The following is a 17,454-nucleotide window of genomic DNA, read 5'->3' on the forward strand; positions in this document are numbered from 1 at the left end:
TTTTACCTCTTTATTTTTCCCAATGGCAGTTTCCTGACTCTGTCCAATCAACATTTTTTCGGCTCCACTGTTTATCTCTGCTCACGAGCTACCTCATCTTTTTCAAGCCTTTTTCTTTTCTGTTTTTCTTTCCTTTTTTTCGGGTGACATTCTGGTAGCTACAAATGGCTGTTTGTTTCTGTGGGGGCGACTGTTGTTGCAGATTGATTTTGTGTCTCGCTTTGTCTTCTTATCTATTGTTCGAAATATTTCATGTTACGCTGCAAACGTTCACTTTTCACAAGGCTGGGGAAAGTCTCCCTGTTTATTTATTTACCTATTCATACGTTTCATTGCTGGTTAGTATTCAGGGTTCTATTTCACAATATGACCATTTTATCTTCATTTTTCTTTTCACACTTTAGGACAAGCAATTCTTAAAAAGTAGTTTTGATTTACTATAGGCCAGACGAAAATAATATAATAATCATAATTTAATTATTATTATTATATAATATTATAATTAATAAAGATTTACAAATAATAATAATACATATAAATAATAAGGATTAATAAAATAATGAATAATAATAATAATAAATAAATAATAAATAATAATAATAATATAATAATAATAATAATAAATAATAATAATAATAATAATTCCAAAACAGTTAAAATTCCACACATTTTTTCTTGTTTTTTCTACATGTACCGATCTATCTAACTACAAAATAATCTACTGTTCACTCTCTAATGATATTAAAAACGAATTTTTGTTTCTCCCTTCAGCGTCCACCATTCCTCTCCCCTCCGGTTGAAGTATTGTTAATCCGCTTGAGTTTCCTGGAAACTCCGCTGAAGGGCAGTCTTTGAAACCCTACGCCCACATAGAACAGCTGTTCTTCCCTTTGTTTACGCTTGTGTGACAGTGTTGCATCCACTCAATGCATGACGTCGGGCTCCCTTATTCTTACTGTTCATTCACCTACTCTTTCTTTTCTTATGTGAGAAATCTACCCGAAGGGGTGTCATTTATTCATAACGAATATACGAGCGAGCACCATTCACCTTGCTGCCCTCTTCCAGCCATCATTTCATATCCCTTTCACGTTCAAATCAAATATACACTTTGCAGAGAGATGTTTAAAAGAGAGACTTCAAAGGGACTGTCTCTGTGGTCTTTATTTCCGGTATGGAAATCGTCCTTTATCGGTGGTAAATAATGTAATGTTTTTTCTCATGATATCGGGTATTTGAGAGATCAATCGTCAGTTGATTTGATTTCTGTCTCTCTCACTCTTTCGCTCTCTCTCTTTCTCCCATTACTTCTCTCTTTCTAATCACATACACCTCGTGACTCCCTTACAAATACATACACACACACATACACACATACACACACACACACACATATATATATATATATGATATATAAATATATATATATATATATATATATATATATATATATATATATATATTATTGTATGGTATGTAGTATATACGTGTATGTATATATATACTTATTTATAATATATATATATATTATATATATACATATATTTATATATATTTATTTTTAAAAATGTTTGTGTAGATATATATATATATATATATATATATATATATATATATATATATATATATATATATATATATATATATATATATCTTATATATATATATATATATATATATATATATATATATATATATATATATATGCAAAAGGGCACTGTCACGCTTACGTGAATACGGAACCATATGCAAATGTGCATGTATTAAGGCAACAATCAAGCATACATCGACCGACATACACGTGTGTCATTGTCTACGGAATGCATTTCCGATCACATATACACCATTTTTTTATGTCGCTTTTTATTAGATATCAAGACCACCCATCGCGTGTTATGCTTTGCACCACCATGTTATCCAAATAACTATTTCACTGCCTAAAACAAATACATTCACTGTAATGTATATAACGTCCTCCCGTACATTTTACAGCGGGAATTCTCTCGCGCCGGAATATTTACACGGATTAATCAGGGACAGACAATTCGGAAGCCTTCACAGGGTATTGATATGCGATCCGAGCAGCTTCAGAAACCGCCTGCTCACTGCCTTATCGAAAGGCGAATCGGGGGCAGTTCATGCGGAGCAAATGGCAAGAGGAATAACACACCATTCTCACGCGCTTCACAAATACTGACACCCTTCCAGCATCCAGCACTCAAGTTCCCGCCCCAGCATTCCCACAAGTTTCACTGCCAGGCGAACGATGTCTTCTGGGAGCACACGGCTCTTCTCCCCCTCGAGTGCGGAACGTGGAAATGTTTTCATTTTCCTTTGCTTTTCCCCCCCTTTAAGAAATAACAGAAGAAACTGAACCATATCTCTCTCTCTCCCTCTTTCTTTTCTTAAACAAAAGCCGTTTCGTTTTCGATCGCAGATGTCGGCTCCAAATCGGCATGTGTCTCTTAGTGCGGAGGCCAGAAATCCTTGTTTGTGATGTGTAGTCTAGTAAATTCATGAAAAAATAGCTTTATGGCACAAACAATATTTTGGTTGAATATTGTTTACACATTTTCATATGCGGAACATTGAAATTTGTAAAGAATGCACTCTTTTTTTTTCGTGCGCATTCTCTCTCTCTCTCTCTCTCTCTCTCTCTCTCTCTCTCTCTCTCTCTTTTACTTAACACTACTAAGGCTATTTCTACTGTTATCATTACAAACTTAATTCAGTGAACTACTTTAAATGTAACAACTGAGACGTAAAACATCTATTGGAAATCCGTAGCTTGAAAACTCAGACCCATCCAAAACCAGGAATCCGTATATTCAATATTCAAGTCTAAGTCATCCTGAAGAATAGGCAACATTTTAACGCAAAATAATTATCAGCAGCAGCCTTAACAATTTAGACAATAATAACAGTCATTGCAACTTAGTGAAAATGATGAGCTTAGGCCTACAATAGTAGCCGCTAAATTTTTAAAAAAAATTAAAAATAAAAACGGAGAAGACTTCAGTAGGACGGGATTTGAAGAAAAGGTTAAGAACGTTTCTGAGCTAGTTTCACTGGATTCATTACTAAGCCAGTTGAACTGGGTACAAACGGATTTTTCTCGGTTAGGGAGCATCGCCCCCATCCTTGTTTGAAGTGTTAATAATGGCCGGAGGGGGAGTCCTTCTTTCAGCTTGATTCCCTCGTTTTTCTTTCTTCCTCTCTATCTCTCTCTCTCTCTCTCTCTCTCTCTCTCTCTGGCAATCTTCTTCTCTGCTAATACAGAGCAGGAGCAGTTTTTTTTGCGCTTTCTTTGTCTCTGCCTCTTTTTCTTTCTCAAGACATATTTACAAGATTTTCTGGAGAGCGGCTCGGTTTGGTAATTATCGTGCATTGCTAAATTACCTGTCATCTTATTAACAATTGTCGTTTTCCGCTTGATTTTTTTTTTCTTTAGCTTGACGAAGAAGAAACATTGTTAATGTAACTAAAAAGAGGAACTTAAATGAAGTTATGGAGAGTTTTTTCCTTTCAGGTGCGCAAGCCTTTTTATCACTTTCGCGTATCTCCGCATTTCTCGCCTTTTGGATTCTTCTTACTCCACATTGTTATGAAAACAATTCATCTCAGCAGCCTTGACGATTTTTTTATTGCCTTCACCATCTACACTTCCTTCCATCAGGGAAAGTTGGCTCAACCATACCAACCTCAGCTTTCTTGAACACTTGATGTCTCCTCCAAATCATTTGCATAACCCCAAGTCACTTATTCTATGGTTCTCCTTTCCCGTCATCCTTCCTACCGTGATCTAATACGTTTACTCTAGAAATGGATCAGCCATTGTTCTTCGACCTTCCATTTTTATGCACATAACCTTACATCTGCTCACGATTACTTTATGTTGCTCTTTTCTTCACTATTTCCAATCAATAATGTATCATTGAAAAACATTAACCTTTCTACACAGTTTACACGACTCGTCACACAACTGTAAACCTACATCTATTGGACTTCCGGACTTCTTGCATCACTGCATCGATACACACTTTGAACACCCATTGAGGTCTAATATTGATCTCGGACTCCCGTTCACACCTAACAGGTCACTCTCCAGTCTACATATCCTAACGCATACTTCGCTTTCATAACAATCATTTTTATTCTCGGTCTTCTTGATACTCCGCATTGAATTTCTTTCTATATTATTATAAGCTCTTTCTAGTTCAATGAGGGTCTTGTACCAGTTTTCTTTACTCTCAAACTTCTCAAATAACTACACGCTGCTCTTCCTTCTCAGTTCTTCAGTCGTCCTCAATCAAAATTATAATGTATATCCTCCTTGTAGTTCTCAGTCCCCTCTCCTTACGACACACGCCTACAAGGAGCAATTATTCCTCTCAACAATTTCTTCGGAATATTTCCATCATTCTTGCATACCTTATACACCTTGGTCATCCATTCATAGCTTCTGGACCTTCGATTGTTTAGACCCCGATAGTTTCTAACTTCATCTTTGAGTTCGAGATCCATTTTCCCGTTGACCTATCAGTTTGCCTTTGCAATGCCTCTTCATATTCATCCATAAATTTTTATCAATTTCCTTCACGTTCTCTCTGTGATTAACTTATTATTTCGCATAAATTTGTGTGTATATACACATATATTTGTGTGTGCATGTGTGTACATGTGCGTGTGCCTGTGCGCATACATATACCAAGTTCTTTTTTGTTACAAAACGTATTGAAAGCATTTTCTTATAATTCGTTTGAGAGAGCAATAGAAAAAGGGGTGATGACAAACACTGGCAATGTCAATATGGAAACTTATTGACATTCTGGTTAATCATGTGGATGAAGTAGCTGAAGCTACTGTTCAATTTTGTTTTGAAGTTTGATATTACTAAGCATCTGAAGAAATTCATCACTTTATGTGAAAACTCGGAAACTAGATTTTTTCATTAATATAAGGTAAAACACAAAAAAAGAAGCTTGTTTACGAACTGGCTCGGTAAATAAGTATCGTCCAACAGTGTACAATTTAAAATTTATTTTGGTGTTGGCTTTCATTGCCAGGGACAAATGTAGATTTTGTCAAATCTTTCCTATGTCTGAGCTATCTTTGATCTCTTGGATTCCTTCAACCCCGTTTAATCGTTCCTGTTCAATACAAAGAGTTTGTATTGATTATGTTTAGGGCTTCGCATTCTTGGAAATACTTCCTGCAATTTCAATCATCTGAAATTATGTTTCCCATTAAACAAAGATACGTGAATTATATGGCAATAGTTTCGTTCGTGTTTTTAATAAAGTTCCTGGCTCCTTTGGATGACTAAGTCCTTCCCCTGCTAAAATAATTTAGATACTATCTTTGCATAAACATTCGAGCACAAGAGGGCAAGCGAGGCATGGAGAAGGATCGAAAAGTCTGATACATTTATGAGATTTTGATTCTTTTATAGAGGAAAATGGAAAAGATCGACCAGTTCTGCACTTTCTATTCGAAGTCAATTCTTCACATACAAGGAAATAAGTGAAATGAAAACTAGAAGCTATCCCCTTGTGGTCGTCATATATATACGGAAATAGGCAACAGCTTATAGCCAAAAAGTACACTCTCAATGAAAGACCCGTCACGCTCGCTCCAGACAATCGTAATGAAATAAGACCAAATGATGACACTTGTCTATCAAAAGTTGGAAACTTATCAGCTGCTGAATGAACACCCATGAAGTTTATTTATCTGATGGCAATAAGCCACAATAAAAAAAACCTTCACAACTGCTTTTACCTTAAAAGAACCCTTTCCAATTGTTTTTTATGAATATATATATATATATTATATATATGTGTGTGTGTATACTATATACTATATATTATAGATATTATATAATATTATATTAATTTATATATATATTAATATAATTGATTATTATATATATATATTTGTGTGTGTGTGGTTGTCCTGTGTCTTCTTGTGTGCGTGTATGTGTAAATAAATTCTTTTTAAAACAGGATACGTCTCAAATATATAAAAGGCCACATTAAATCACTGTGGTTTAAAACTAAGGACTATATTTCGGTTGTCGCACTACCACTCTTATCGAGCAGTGATAAGGGTGCTTGATAGGGTGATAGTCACCCCACCGAAATATATAGTGTCCTTAGCTTTAAACCAAAGTGTTTTAATGGGCCTATATATATATATATATATATATATATATATATATATATATATATATATATGATGTGTGTGTGTGTGTGTGTGTGTGTGTGTGTGTGTGTGTGTGCCTCGGAAAGCTCTTACAAAAAGTGACATTCTGTGAAGTGCACCTGCTGCCTTTTCCTGATGTACACTTCCAACGGACTTGGATGGCAGTTCCCAGAGAACAGTTTTATGGGTGTTACATATGTTTTCATACTTAGTTCGCTTCGTCATTTTTCCTTATTCAGTAACCTCGACCCTTGCTTTTACACTAAACCGTAGAAACAAAATTATATTGTTTATTCTTCAGATGTCGAAATTTCTCATTGAACCTCGTCTATTCGACTGCTGGCCTGGATTTCAACGTATGAACATCAGACCACCAGACCTAATTTCATTCTCGGCCCATTTGACAATGACGCGTTAATTGAATGGGAATAGAGTTTCGGCCGTTTCTTGAACGCTTTGCCGTCATGTGTAATAATACACTAGCTTATAAACAATTAACTATACGATGAAAGACAACGAGACGCAAATCGAAGTCATTATTAACTGCTTTTACATGAATAAGAAAATGTCTTCTCTGTTGTAATGTCTATGCACTTTATCAAAAAAATGTCTCAAGTGTAGTACTGACGCAGAGACCCTGCAAATACCTGACAAGTATGTGAAAAATAACACCAACATCGCTTTCAATATATTTTCAGGTATTTAAGGCTGTAAATACAAATGACATAAAATTATATTGCAAGCAATATATCAAAGGGACTATAAACTCACGAAACGAAGTTTCGTACGTTTATATTCTGGTAAAATAAACAGCAAAACGCTTATAAAAACACCACGAAAAAAACATTCCCAGCAAAATTTTATTTATCAGGCATTTACTTACACTTGAAATCTGTACAGGTAACATGAAAAATCACATCCGCATTCAAAATTTCGAGTTCATCCTTATGATCACTTCCTTGTCTTTTCAATACGATGAACTCCCAGTTTATGCCAAGCTCTTTAAGGTTACCAACTTTCGATGATAATAAAAACAAAGGCTAAATCAAATGAAGGAAATGCAATTCATAAAAATAATCCCCCTACATTGCAGTTACTTAGGAGAAATAGCTCAACATTAAAAAAAAACATTTCAAAGGGCATTACCACTTGCTCTCCTCCCAAATTGCATCCTTTCCAGCAAGGATCCTGCGAAAGTTTTCTTTCAGAACTGATCGTTGCTGCCATGTGGTCACACTTAAAGCAGTTTAGATTGCCAATGTCTCAACTATATTTTGTTTATTCTACTCAATTTTGAGCTGCTAGAGATTATGTTGGCCCTATACCAAGGCGAGCTCTCGCTCACAGAGCAACCCTGAAGTGACGAAAATGACATAAAAGAGATTTTCGTGATCATGAATTAAATTGAAGTTAACAGGCAGGTTGAAGTAATACTAGTCAACGTGGAAAATTTATCATAAGGATGGAGGTCAGCTTTAAAGGTCTACGGGAACTGCACGCTATATTTAACGATGAATTTATTTTGTGTGTGTGTGTGTGTGTGTGTGTGTGTGTGTGTGTGTGTGTGTGTGTGTGTGTGTGTGCACCAGACGCCCTCGTGGAAATTTCAGGTCCTTGAGGCTTACCATTCATTACAAAATCCTTTACCTGATTAAAACCCTTCAGTCAGTGTTAATTATTAAAACTATCCATTTTATTCTATATTTTACCACATATACAAACTCATGTTTTGAATAGAGCATGGACTGTTATTTTTTACTATTTAAATTCAAGAACAGGAAAACTAGTACATTCGTAGATGTGGTTTACGAAGTTTAAAATAATAGTTCACTCGCTTCTCCTACCGTTACTCTAAGCACTAATACTGAATACAATTGCTAATTACTCATTACCATTCAATTAAATCCCTGGATGACAGACAGGAGATGAAATGGCTCAGTACTACCTATCTATCTATCTATCTGTCTGTTGATCCTTCTCTCTATCTATCCGGCTCTTGAAAGTAAAAATCCCTAACTACCTGATAAGGTATATTACCTATAAATACAAAGTAGCTTTTGTCTTACTAAGCTGCACGCCTCTTCAACTTTATATATATATATATATATATATATATATATATATATATATATATATATATATATATATGCGTGTGTGTGTGTGTGAGTGAGTATGTGTGTATAGCGTACATATCTATATATATTTATTTACTTATTAATTTATTTATTTATAAATATACTTTCAGTTTTTATCTACTGTCCCCTTATGAACACCACAACAAATTCTTTTTGTTTATTAGTCTCAATTAAATAGTGAAATATAAAAAAAGAGGTTTATTTTCAACCGTTTTTTTTCCACAGTATAAGGCCGGAAATATCTAGGTTAACACTCGCACTATCCGTCTGTCGGTCTGTCTGTCTGTTTGTGTTGTAACTAGACTTTTACCAGGTAGCTTTTTTCATGCATAAATTAAGATCAACGGATAATGGTCTCTCTCTCTCTCTCTCTGTGTGTGTGTGTGTGTGTGTGTGTGTGTGTGTGTGCGCGTGGTAATGAAAAATGTAAACGATTGCTATTTATCAAGCAAAACGTAAAGTTAACAAATAATTAACGTTCATTCTCTCTCCTCTCTCTCTCTCTCTTTCTCTCTCTCTCTCTCTCCACGTAATATGGTTCTTCTCTTTACAGAGAATTTTTAATTCTCAGCCTGCAGCAGTTTGCCTTGGTATGAATCAAAGAAAATTCAATATTAATCTTTCCCCTTTTGATGTCTGGTGCGTTCGAAGGGCAAACTTAAAAATGCAGTTTTTAGCACTTTTTCTCTATCCATTGAAGGATGATCAAAAGTTTGCATACGTTCGGGTTTACTTTCCAATTCCAAGAAAATTAAGTTTTTTTCTCTCTCTCTTAGTGGACTTCAGTTTAGACAATCCTATCTTGCGTCACATCGACAAACATATTCTTTTTACAGCTCCTTGTTTATGCCAGTGATAGCTCGACCAGCTTCATGAATGCTAATTTCTGAATATAGTAGAAATGCATACACACATAAACGCGCACGCACACACACACACACACACACACACACACACACACATATATATATATATATATATATATATATATATATATTATTATATATATATATATATATATATATAATAATATATATATGGACATGGGGCACCCATGTTTGCTGGGTGCCCCGCAGGGCGTGTCTGCATGTGTGTTCGTAGCAAACGATATATGGCTTTGGTGATGAGAAATAAGGATAAGAGAGGGCACTCTTTGATTACTTGTGACAGGGTGCGGAACACACCTGGAAGGTGTTGAGAGGTATGAGAAATTTTGCAGACCCATCGAATAAGGTAACGTAAGACAGAACTTTGAAAAAGTTAACCTTTGTAGTGATAATAAATATGTGGGAGAAAGAGAAGTGTGGTGCGGTACACATTCCTTTTGATTAACTTTCACGGGTGAAGTGGTTTAATAATTGCGATCTCTTTATTTCAGATTGGTTCAATGTCACCATATAGAAAAATGGATTCTCTGACTTATTTGACTTATTAAAATGGTGTGGTTAGTCGGACATAGTGAGATTACAGGGGGTACTTACCTAAACCTAATTTAGAGAAGAAAACGATAGTTTAATGGTTTTTTGGGTCAAGGATAATTCATTGTATTCCATTTTATTAATCCATTTTGTACCATTTAAATGTTAGCTAATTTGGGAAATAAAAAGTATATTTTTGTATCTACGGGAATTCATTTCAGTCTAGCTTTCATTTCAGCTAATGCCCGGAGAGTTTCTGCCACAAGAGGGTAGGTAGTTGCCTGTTAGTAGTTTGTTTAATTTCTGGTTTAAACGAGTGCCATTTGGTCTAAAAACTCATTTAATATTATATATATATATATATATATATATATATATATATATATATATATATATATATATATATATATAGTACATATATATATATATATATATATATATATATACATATATATATATATGTATATATATATATATGTGTATATATATATATATATATAATACATTATATATATATATATATATATATATATATATATATATATATATATTAGTATAATATATGTGTGTGTATATATATATATATTATATATATACTATATATATAATATATATATATTTCATATTTTTTTTTGTATAATATATATAATAATATATATATATATATATCTATAATATTTTATATATATATATAATTATATATATATGTATACATATATAAATATATAATTATCAAAAGGACATCAAAGAAAAAGCATCAGTGCATATAATCATAGTTTATTGAGGGCGACGGTATTTCCCAGTCACATTGCATCATCAAGCCCAAAACTGAGCTCAGTTTCGGCCTTGATAATGCAATGTGACATTGCAAAACGCCGTCGGCCTTAATAAACTGTGATTATGTGCTTATGCCTTTTCCTGGATGTCTCTTTGATAGCTATTATGAAGCCGACAGTTATACAACCTATTTATATGTATGTATGTATGTATGTATACATACATACATACATACATACAAATAGGTTGTATAACTTTCGGATTATATATACATATATACACACACACACACACACACCACACACACACATATATATATATATATATATAGATTAGATTAGATAGATAGATAGATAGATAGATAGATAGATAGATAGATAGATAGAAAGATAGATAGATAGATAGACTGACAGCCAGACAGACATGAGGGTGTACGTATAAGTGGAGACAAAGCTCTGTATGTAAATACATAACGCTTCTAAAACTCTACAGAAATAGAAAAAAAAAATACTTAACTTGAAGGGAAAACATCAATTTGGTTTTTTTGTCATATGTCAGTATTTATTTACGAATTGTCGTGAGAAAGCTATAGCACTAATATGGAATTTACAATTTTACATCATTCAATAAATGAATAGAATTGGATATAGATTTTAGGCTGGATCTGTGAGGTCATACAGCGCTGAAAAGGAAATTGACAGTAAAAAGGTTTGAAAAATATAGCAAGAGGAAAGCGTCCCAGTTGAAACAAATTATTGTTAGAGAGGATGGAAAGTTTGATGGAAGAAAGAGAATATGAACGAAGGTACAGCCAAAAGAATGAAAGAAGTTGCAGCTAGGGGCCGAAGGGACGTTGCAAAGAATCTTAAGTAATGCCTACAATGTGCTACGTGAGGTGCACTGACGGCACTAACCCCCTACTGGATACAATAAATGAAAAAAATTCAGTCTGACGAAGCCAGATAGAGCAAGATAAAGCCATTCATGAACAGGAGTCGAGGACATTAACCAATCTTTCCAACAGTAAACCTCACGACTGCCAATTACGATTATCCACCATTTTTATTGGAATCTCACAACTAATGGAGATAAAGTCATCCTCCTCATTCTGCAACGCTCACCCCTATCATAATTTGTTATCCGATTTCCACAGGACTTATTCCTTTGTAATTCGTTAATCCTCTTAACTAGACCTTCGGTAATCTTTCGACGACCCGTATTTCCGTCTGATCACTCACAGAATCCAGTTCTATCTCCGTCTATGGGAAATGGCCAGATGACGGTTAACTTCGAGAAAACTGTTACACTGCTTCCACCTCTTGTAATTCTTTGTTGATAGACGCTCTCAAATTAATACCAAACATTCCTCGTTTTAAGCAATTCCTTAAGTGCCATGACTTCATGTTTAGGCTTTAAATCACTGGCCTGTGTTTCAAAACCTTTTTGCAAAGGTCAAGAGTTTTCCAACTGATTGACCCTTTTTGCAGCTTAATTAAAAAATGCAGTTCATTTTCCTGGGTCAGATCTGGTTTCTAAGATATAGTCTATTTTCATTCCAGCATATTTTTCCAAAATATTGCAATTATCCAAGCGTTTATGAGCTTTGTTTTTGCAAAAGCGGGTCGTGGGTAACCTTTAATAATTATTTTCATTTCTCTTTTCAGATCTAGATATGCATGAAAATGGATCGGAAGTGTAAAAACCATCCAAATAGTTTGTGCTACATCACGAATTTTGTGAAAAGGGCATATCAAACTAGGGGACCAGGATAAGCCATTCGCTTCTATTATCTGCTGCAAAACCTGTGTAGATAATTTACGGGATTGGAGGAACAAGAAAAGGAAGAGTATGCCATTTGGTGTCCTAATGGTATGGAGGGAAGGGAAAGATCATGTTACCGACTGCTACTTTTACATCAATCGCAAGAACAAGCACCATGTTCAATACCCTGATGTTCCTTCTGCGATAAAGCCAGTCCCCCATGGCCCTGATCTTCCTGTTACTGAGCCAAATGTTACCATGGAATCTAGTTCTGATTCAGAATCTAGTGACATGACTGATACAGCGGAGTGTGGTGCATACAGGCCAGAAGAGGACGACCAACCGGTGCCTTTGACCCTAAGCCGAACTCAATGACCTGACACGAGGCCTGAACCTTTCCAAGGAGTCTGCTCAGCTACTGGGTTCTTAACTTCGAGAAAAACGTCTAATGGCACCAGGAACAACATTCTATTGGTATCGGGACCGTGAGAGAGAATTTAGAAAATTCTTCACGTTCGTTTGATGAAGCATCTTCACTGGTCTACCGTAACAATATTGCTGACCTGATTGAATTACTTGGTCTGAAGTACGATGCTATGGAATGGAGACTTCATTGACTCATCTAACAGAAGACTCAAGGCAATTTTTGCGAATAACGGAAATAAGTTTTCATCGATCCCTGTTGGGCACTCAAGACAAGGATTAAAACCTGGGTCACACAACGTTCTGTCCCACCCTTTGGTTGAACCGAGCAAGATATTGCTTCCACCCCTCCACATCAAACTCGGTCTCATGAAGAACTTTGTAAAGGCATTGGACAGGCAAGGTAGAGGATTTGCTTTCCCCCATCAGAAGTTTCAACAGAAGAGCATGGAGAACGTTGAGGTAGGTATATTTGATGGTCCTCAAATAAGGGAACTCATCAAGGACGCTAGTTTTGATATGCACAGAATCCTGCTGAACTCTCTGGCTGGTTGTCCCATAAGTCAGTCACTGCAAACTTCCTAGGTAACCACAGAAGTTCCCAGTATCAGAAGGTGGTTGATGAGTCAAGGGAGAATTTCCGCCAACTTGGTGCGCGCATGTCAGTGAAAATGCACTTCCTCAGGTCATCTGGACTGTTTTCCAGCGGATTGTGGAGACTTCAGTGAAGAATAGGGTGAGCGGTTTCACCAAGATATCAGTATTATGGTGGAACGCTATCAACGCCGATGGAATGTCAACTTTCTGGCCGACTACTGCTGGTGCCTGAAGAGGGCTGTGGAGTCTTCTCAGCACAAACGGAAGAGACCATTCATTCATGAGTAGCTTCCTTAGTTCATTATACTCTTCTTGCTATCTCTTCAAAATATTTTGTAAACCTTCTGTGAATAAATCAGGCTAATATTTTCAATATTGTGTTTCATTCACCTACAAATAGACCGAAATTTTGGATATTTTTAGTGTACTAATATTTCATTAACTTGATCTGATTGAGTAAAATGAGCCTGATTTTTAGATTCAGTGCAAAATAACTGGCCTGAAATCAGGTATTATATGTTAGGCCTTGCAAACAGCGCAGGCCAGTGATATAATTGGTATGTATAATTCTGTTTTCAGGATATGAGGAATAGTAATTTTTGTTTCACATTTTGTGCATTTATTATGACACTTCTGTTCTGGGTAACTGGGTACTTTATGCAATTACCTTCAGGGAGTTACATCTTGCCTGTGGTAAGCATCAGGTCCCGCTGTCCCAGCCGGTGGTACCTGGATTTGGGGTCCCAACCCAAGCCACTAGCACCTGCTGCCTTTACACCTATTTAGGTAGAGGCTGGATGTACAATCGAAAATCATGGCTAGTTGAAGATGGGCACCAGAATTCATTAGTAATAGGATGATGGACCGCGGCTCATATAGTATTATACAAAGACCAGCAAAAAATAGATCTGTATTCGGTGGCCTTGATTATAAGCTGTACAGAAAACTCGAGTGCGCCGAAGAAACCTGAACATATTTTCTACTGGTCTTACTTGTTAATAATAATATACTATCTTTATATCCAAATTGCTGATATCACATGAAAACATGTGTAAGCTTTCCTAACTGTAGCTCTTGAAGTATATGTAGTACTTCATTTGCAATATAGTGCGGTAGGATAACATGTCCTCTTAAAAAGGGGTTTGGATCATATTCCATGTTAGACCTCCTCTTACATTTGAGCAGCAAGCTTAGTATAAAACAAATAACACTTCAACGCTCGCATCATCAAACGTTTGGAGCTCTGAAAATTGTGAGACTATATTCACTCGCAGAAATGTTTATGACAATATTTTTTTTTCTTTTACATTTATTTATACTGTTTAATACTGTAAGTTCTATTTATTCACCTTATGGCATTCTGTTTTTCATTAGTTTGCTTGAAGAGTTAAAGTAATCAATGGACATTATGCACAATAATAAAAATGTTCTAATACTGATTAACTAATAAAAATTACTTAAAGCTGAATAGTTAATGCTACGTTTTTATAGTATATCTTTTTTTACGATGAACTAATAAAGTAGAGATCTCTTTATTCTATTTTGGCCAGAAAGGGCAGAAAAGGCAAAACCACAAAACACCAATATTCATACTTCAAGAAATCTAGGTTCAGGTTTGTTGGATAAACATAGATCCTAAGAATTCGGAGTTTTTGACTATTTAAATGCACTAGTCACCTATTCCGACCTATCTGGAAAAAAATAACGTATTTCCTGTAACATCTCTTGCTGTTCTTACCTTTTAATTACACATATACCAGATATTGGTCACATTTTTTACCAGACAGGTACGTAATTGTAATTACCACAATGCTTTCTTAATTTCTCGAATTCTTCACACGTTTTGGAGACGCTTGTCACTAAAAAAACCTTGGAAATAAATACCTCGTACATAAGAATTCCACTTTGTTTCCAAATCCCGTAATGGGTACAATGGATCCCCTTTGAGTGAATGTAAAAGCCAAAGATTCTATGAAAACTACTCAAATGTATTGATAAAATCTGAGTAAAAATGTTCTGGACTAAGACTAGGCAAAGCAAACACCCTCGGCTGCCCGATATATTCTGGAGCTACACAAGACCTTTTCCATAAAAAGTTTGATTCCTTACATTGATATGTACATAAGCGTCTTTAAACTGGAGAATAAGGGTGTTCCTTGTTTACCATTGACAACCCTTATCTTCAAATGTATATTTTCTTAGATAGCAACACGTTCATCAACGTTTCTTACTTACATTTATGATTTGCAGTAACACAATAAGTCTTAGTACTTCAGTATCTTCACTTTACTTGTAAACAAATACCGCATATCGTCTAATTACACTCCTACTCTAAACGGCTTAGATGGGCAAATACACAGATTATTAGTGACACAATAATTGCTGCATAATTAACTATGCTCCTGGTTGCTTTTGTTTGCAGAACGGCGAGACCATTTTTATACTCCTTAATGTACCCGAAGCTGCAAAAACAAAAGAGTTTTTCTCTACAGCAATTAACAAATAATCGATGAGAATTCACCCCCACATTCATTAACCTTTGTATAAACCCGGAGATTAGCAGAAGCAAATGAGATGTTAATTAGAGCAGAGGCTATAGAACGAACTTAACCATCGTTTTAAGGATAATAATGGTTAATGAGATCATTAGTGGATGATCATATTGTGTGATGACGCTCTAATCTGGGAGGAGTGAGGTGAAAGAGTTCAGATAAGAAAATTGAACTATTATGTGGAAATCATTTTGTCTATTTTCACCTTCCATTTAATGCATTTTCTCAATCTCGTAATAGATTTTTTTATATTTATACAAAAATAACACCAACCTATTTACTTTTATAACTTTAGATCGTATTAAATTAGTGTTAGAGAAAAGAACCAGTATATGTATTAGTAATTTTCCTTTGTTTATAGTTTTGTGTTCATACGTATTTCAGTCAAGCTCAGAATAAGAAAACCTGCAAAAAGAAAAGAAAAGAAAAGAAGAGAGACTCATTTGCTCTTTTACTGACCAATTAAACCCCTCCCTTCTTAGATATAATCTCGATATGCTGAATTTTTCCTTCCTTCAGGCTTAGATCATTAGGATATGATCAAAATTTAGGATACAGAGCCAAATTTTTGTCGCTTCAATATATCACTGACAACCATTAACAATAAGTCTTTTCCGTCTTGCACTTATGGTAATTAATTTGCACCCCATATGGGGATAGTGCCGTCAGTGCATCTCATGCGATGTATACTGTAGGGATTACTCAAGGTTCTTTGCAACGTCCCTTCGGCCCCAATCTGCAACCCCTTTCATTCCTTTTACTATACCTCTGTTCTTATTCTCTTTCTTCCATCTTACTTTCCACCCTTTCCTAACAATTGTTTAATAGTGCAGCTGCAAGGTTTTCCTCCTGTTACACCTTTCAAACCATTTTACTGTCAATTTCCGTTTCAGAGCTGAATGACCTCAACGGTCCTAGCACTTCGCCTTTGGCCTAAATTCTAAATTCTATTCTATTCGATTAACTTGCATGTATCAATATTATATGATATCGACGGGAAACCAAACCAACAGTCATCGACTCTCCCCCATCACCTTAAGAGTTTTGGTGGCCATAACTTGCTGATTATTCGCGTCGATTACAAATGGGAATCAGTCTTTTTTTATTATCAGTGATCAATCCATACGCAACCCCCACCCCCCAAAAAAAAACTGTGAATTTAAAAAAGATGATTCTGATGACTTTGACCTCTCTAACTATCCTGTCTAGTATCGATTGAATCAACTTTTCTATTCGTAATTCTTATTTTACGTCGCAAAATTACTATAATCTATTCTAAGGGAATTCAGATATTAGTTATATATCTTCCATAATAAACAAATTCCTAACAAGTAAAACATAAAATCGTACCACTTCAACCCTCTTATTCTCCCTAATCAGAAATCAAATAACCACACATTCACGAAAAAATGGGTGATTAATCAGAGAGCCGTCGAATTCTGTTACTCCATAAAAAAGGAATTGTGAATACCCTGGTTATTCAAAAATTCCCTAATCATAGTCACGAAAAAAGGTGATCAATCACAGAATCGTCGAATTCCATTACTTAGCTTGGAAGGGAATTATAAATACCCGTATTATTCAAAA

The 17,454-nt window shown here is 35.2% G+C and overlaps 1 protein-coding gene across 5 annotated transcripts in view; it reads right to left on the bottom strand.

Moving 5' to 3' along the window:
• Positions 1-17,454, bottom strand: part of LOC135220669 (glutamate receptor 1-like) — a 713,951-nt gene that overhangs the window by 409,178 nt on the left and 287,319 nt on the right. Inside the window, exon 1 of one of the 5 annotated variants that reach the window (XM_064258039.1) lies at positions 2,171-2,252. The exons of 1 other annotated variant lie outside the window; for it this stretch is intronic. The gene's annotated coding sequence lies outside the window, so the exon portion shown is untranslated. Of the gene's footprint in view, positions 1-1,983; positions 2,253-17,454 lie in introns of those variants that run through there. 3 more of the 5 variants (XM_064258037.1, XM_064258040.1, XM_064258036.1) reach the window with 3 other exon arrangements.

Source organism: Macrobrachium nipponense, chromosome 2, assembly GCF_015104395.2.
Source record: "Macrobrachium nipponense isolate FS-2020 chromosome 2, ASM1510439v2, whole genome shotgun sequence".
In the NCBI taxonomy this organism is placed as follows: domain Eukaryota; kingdom Metazoa; phylum Arthropoda; class Malacostraca; order Decapoda; family Palaemonidae; genus Macrobrachium; species Macrobrachium nipponense.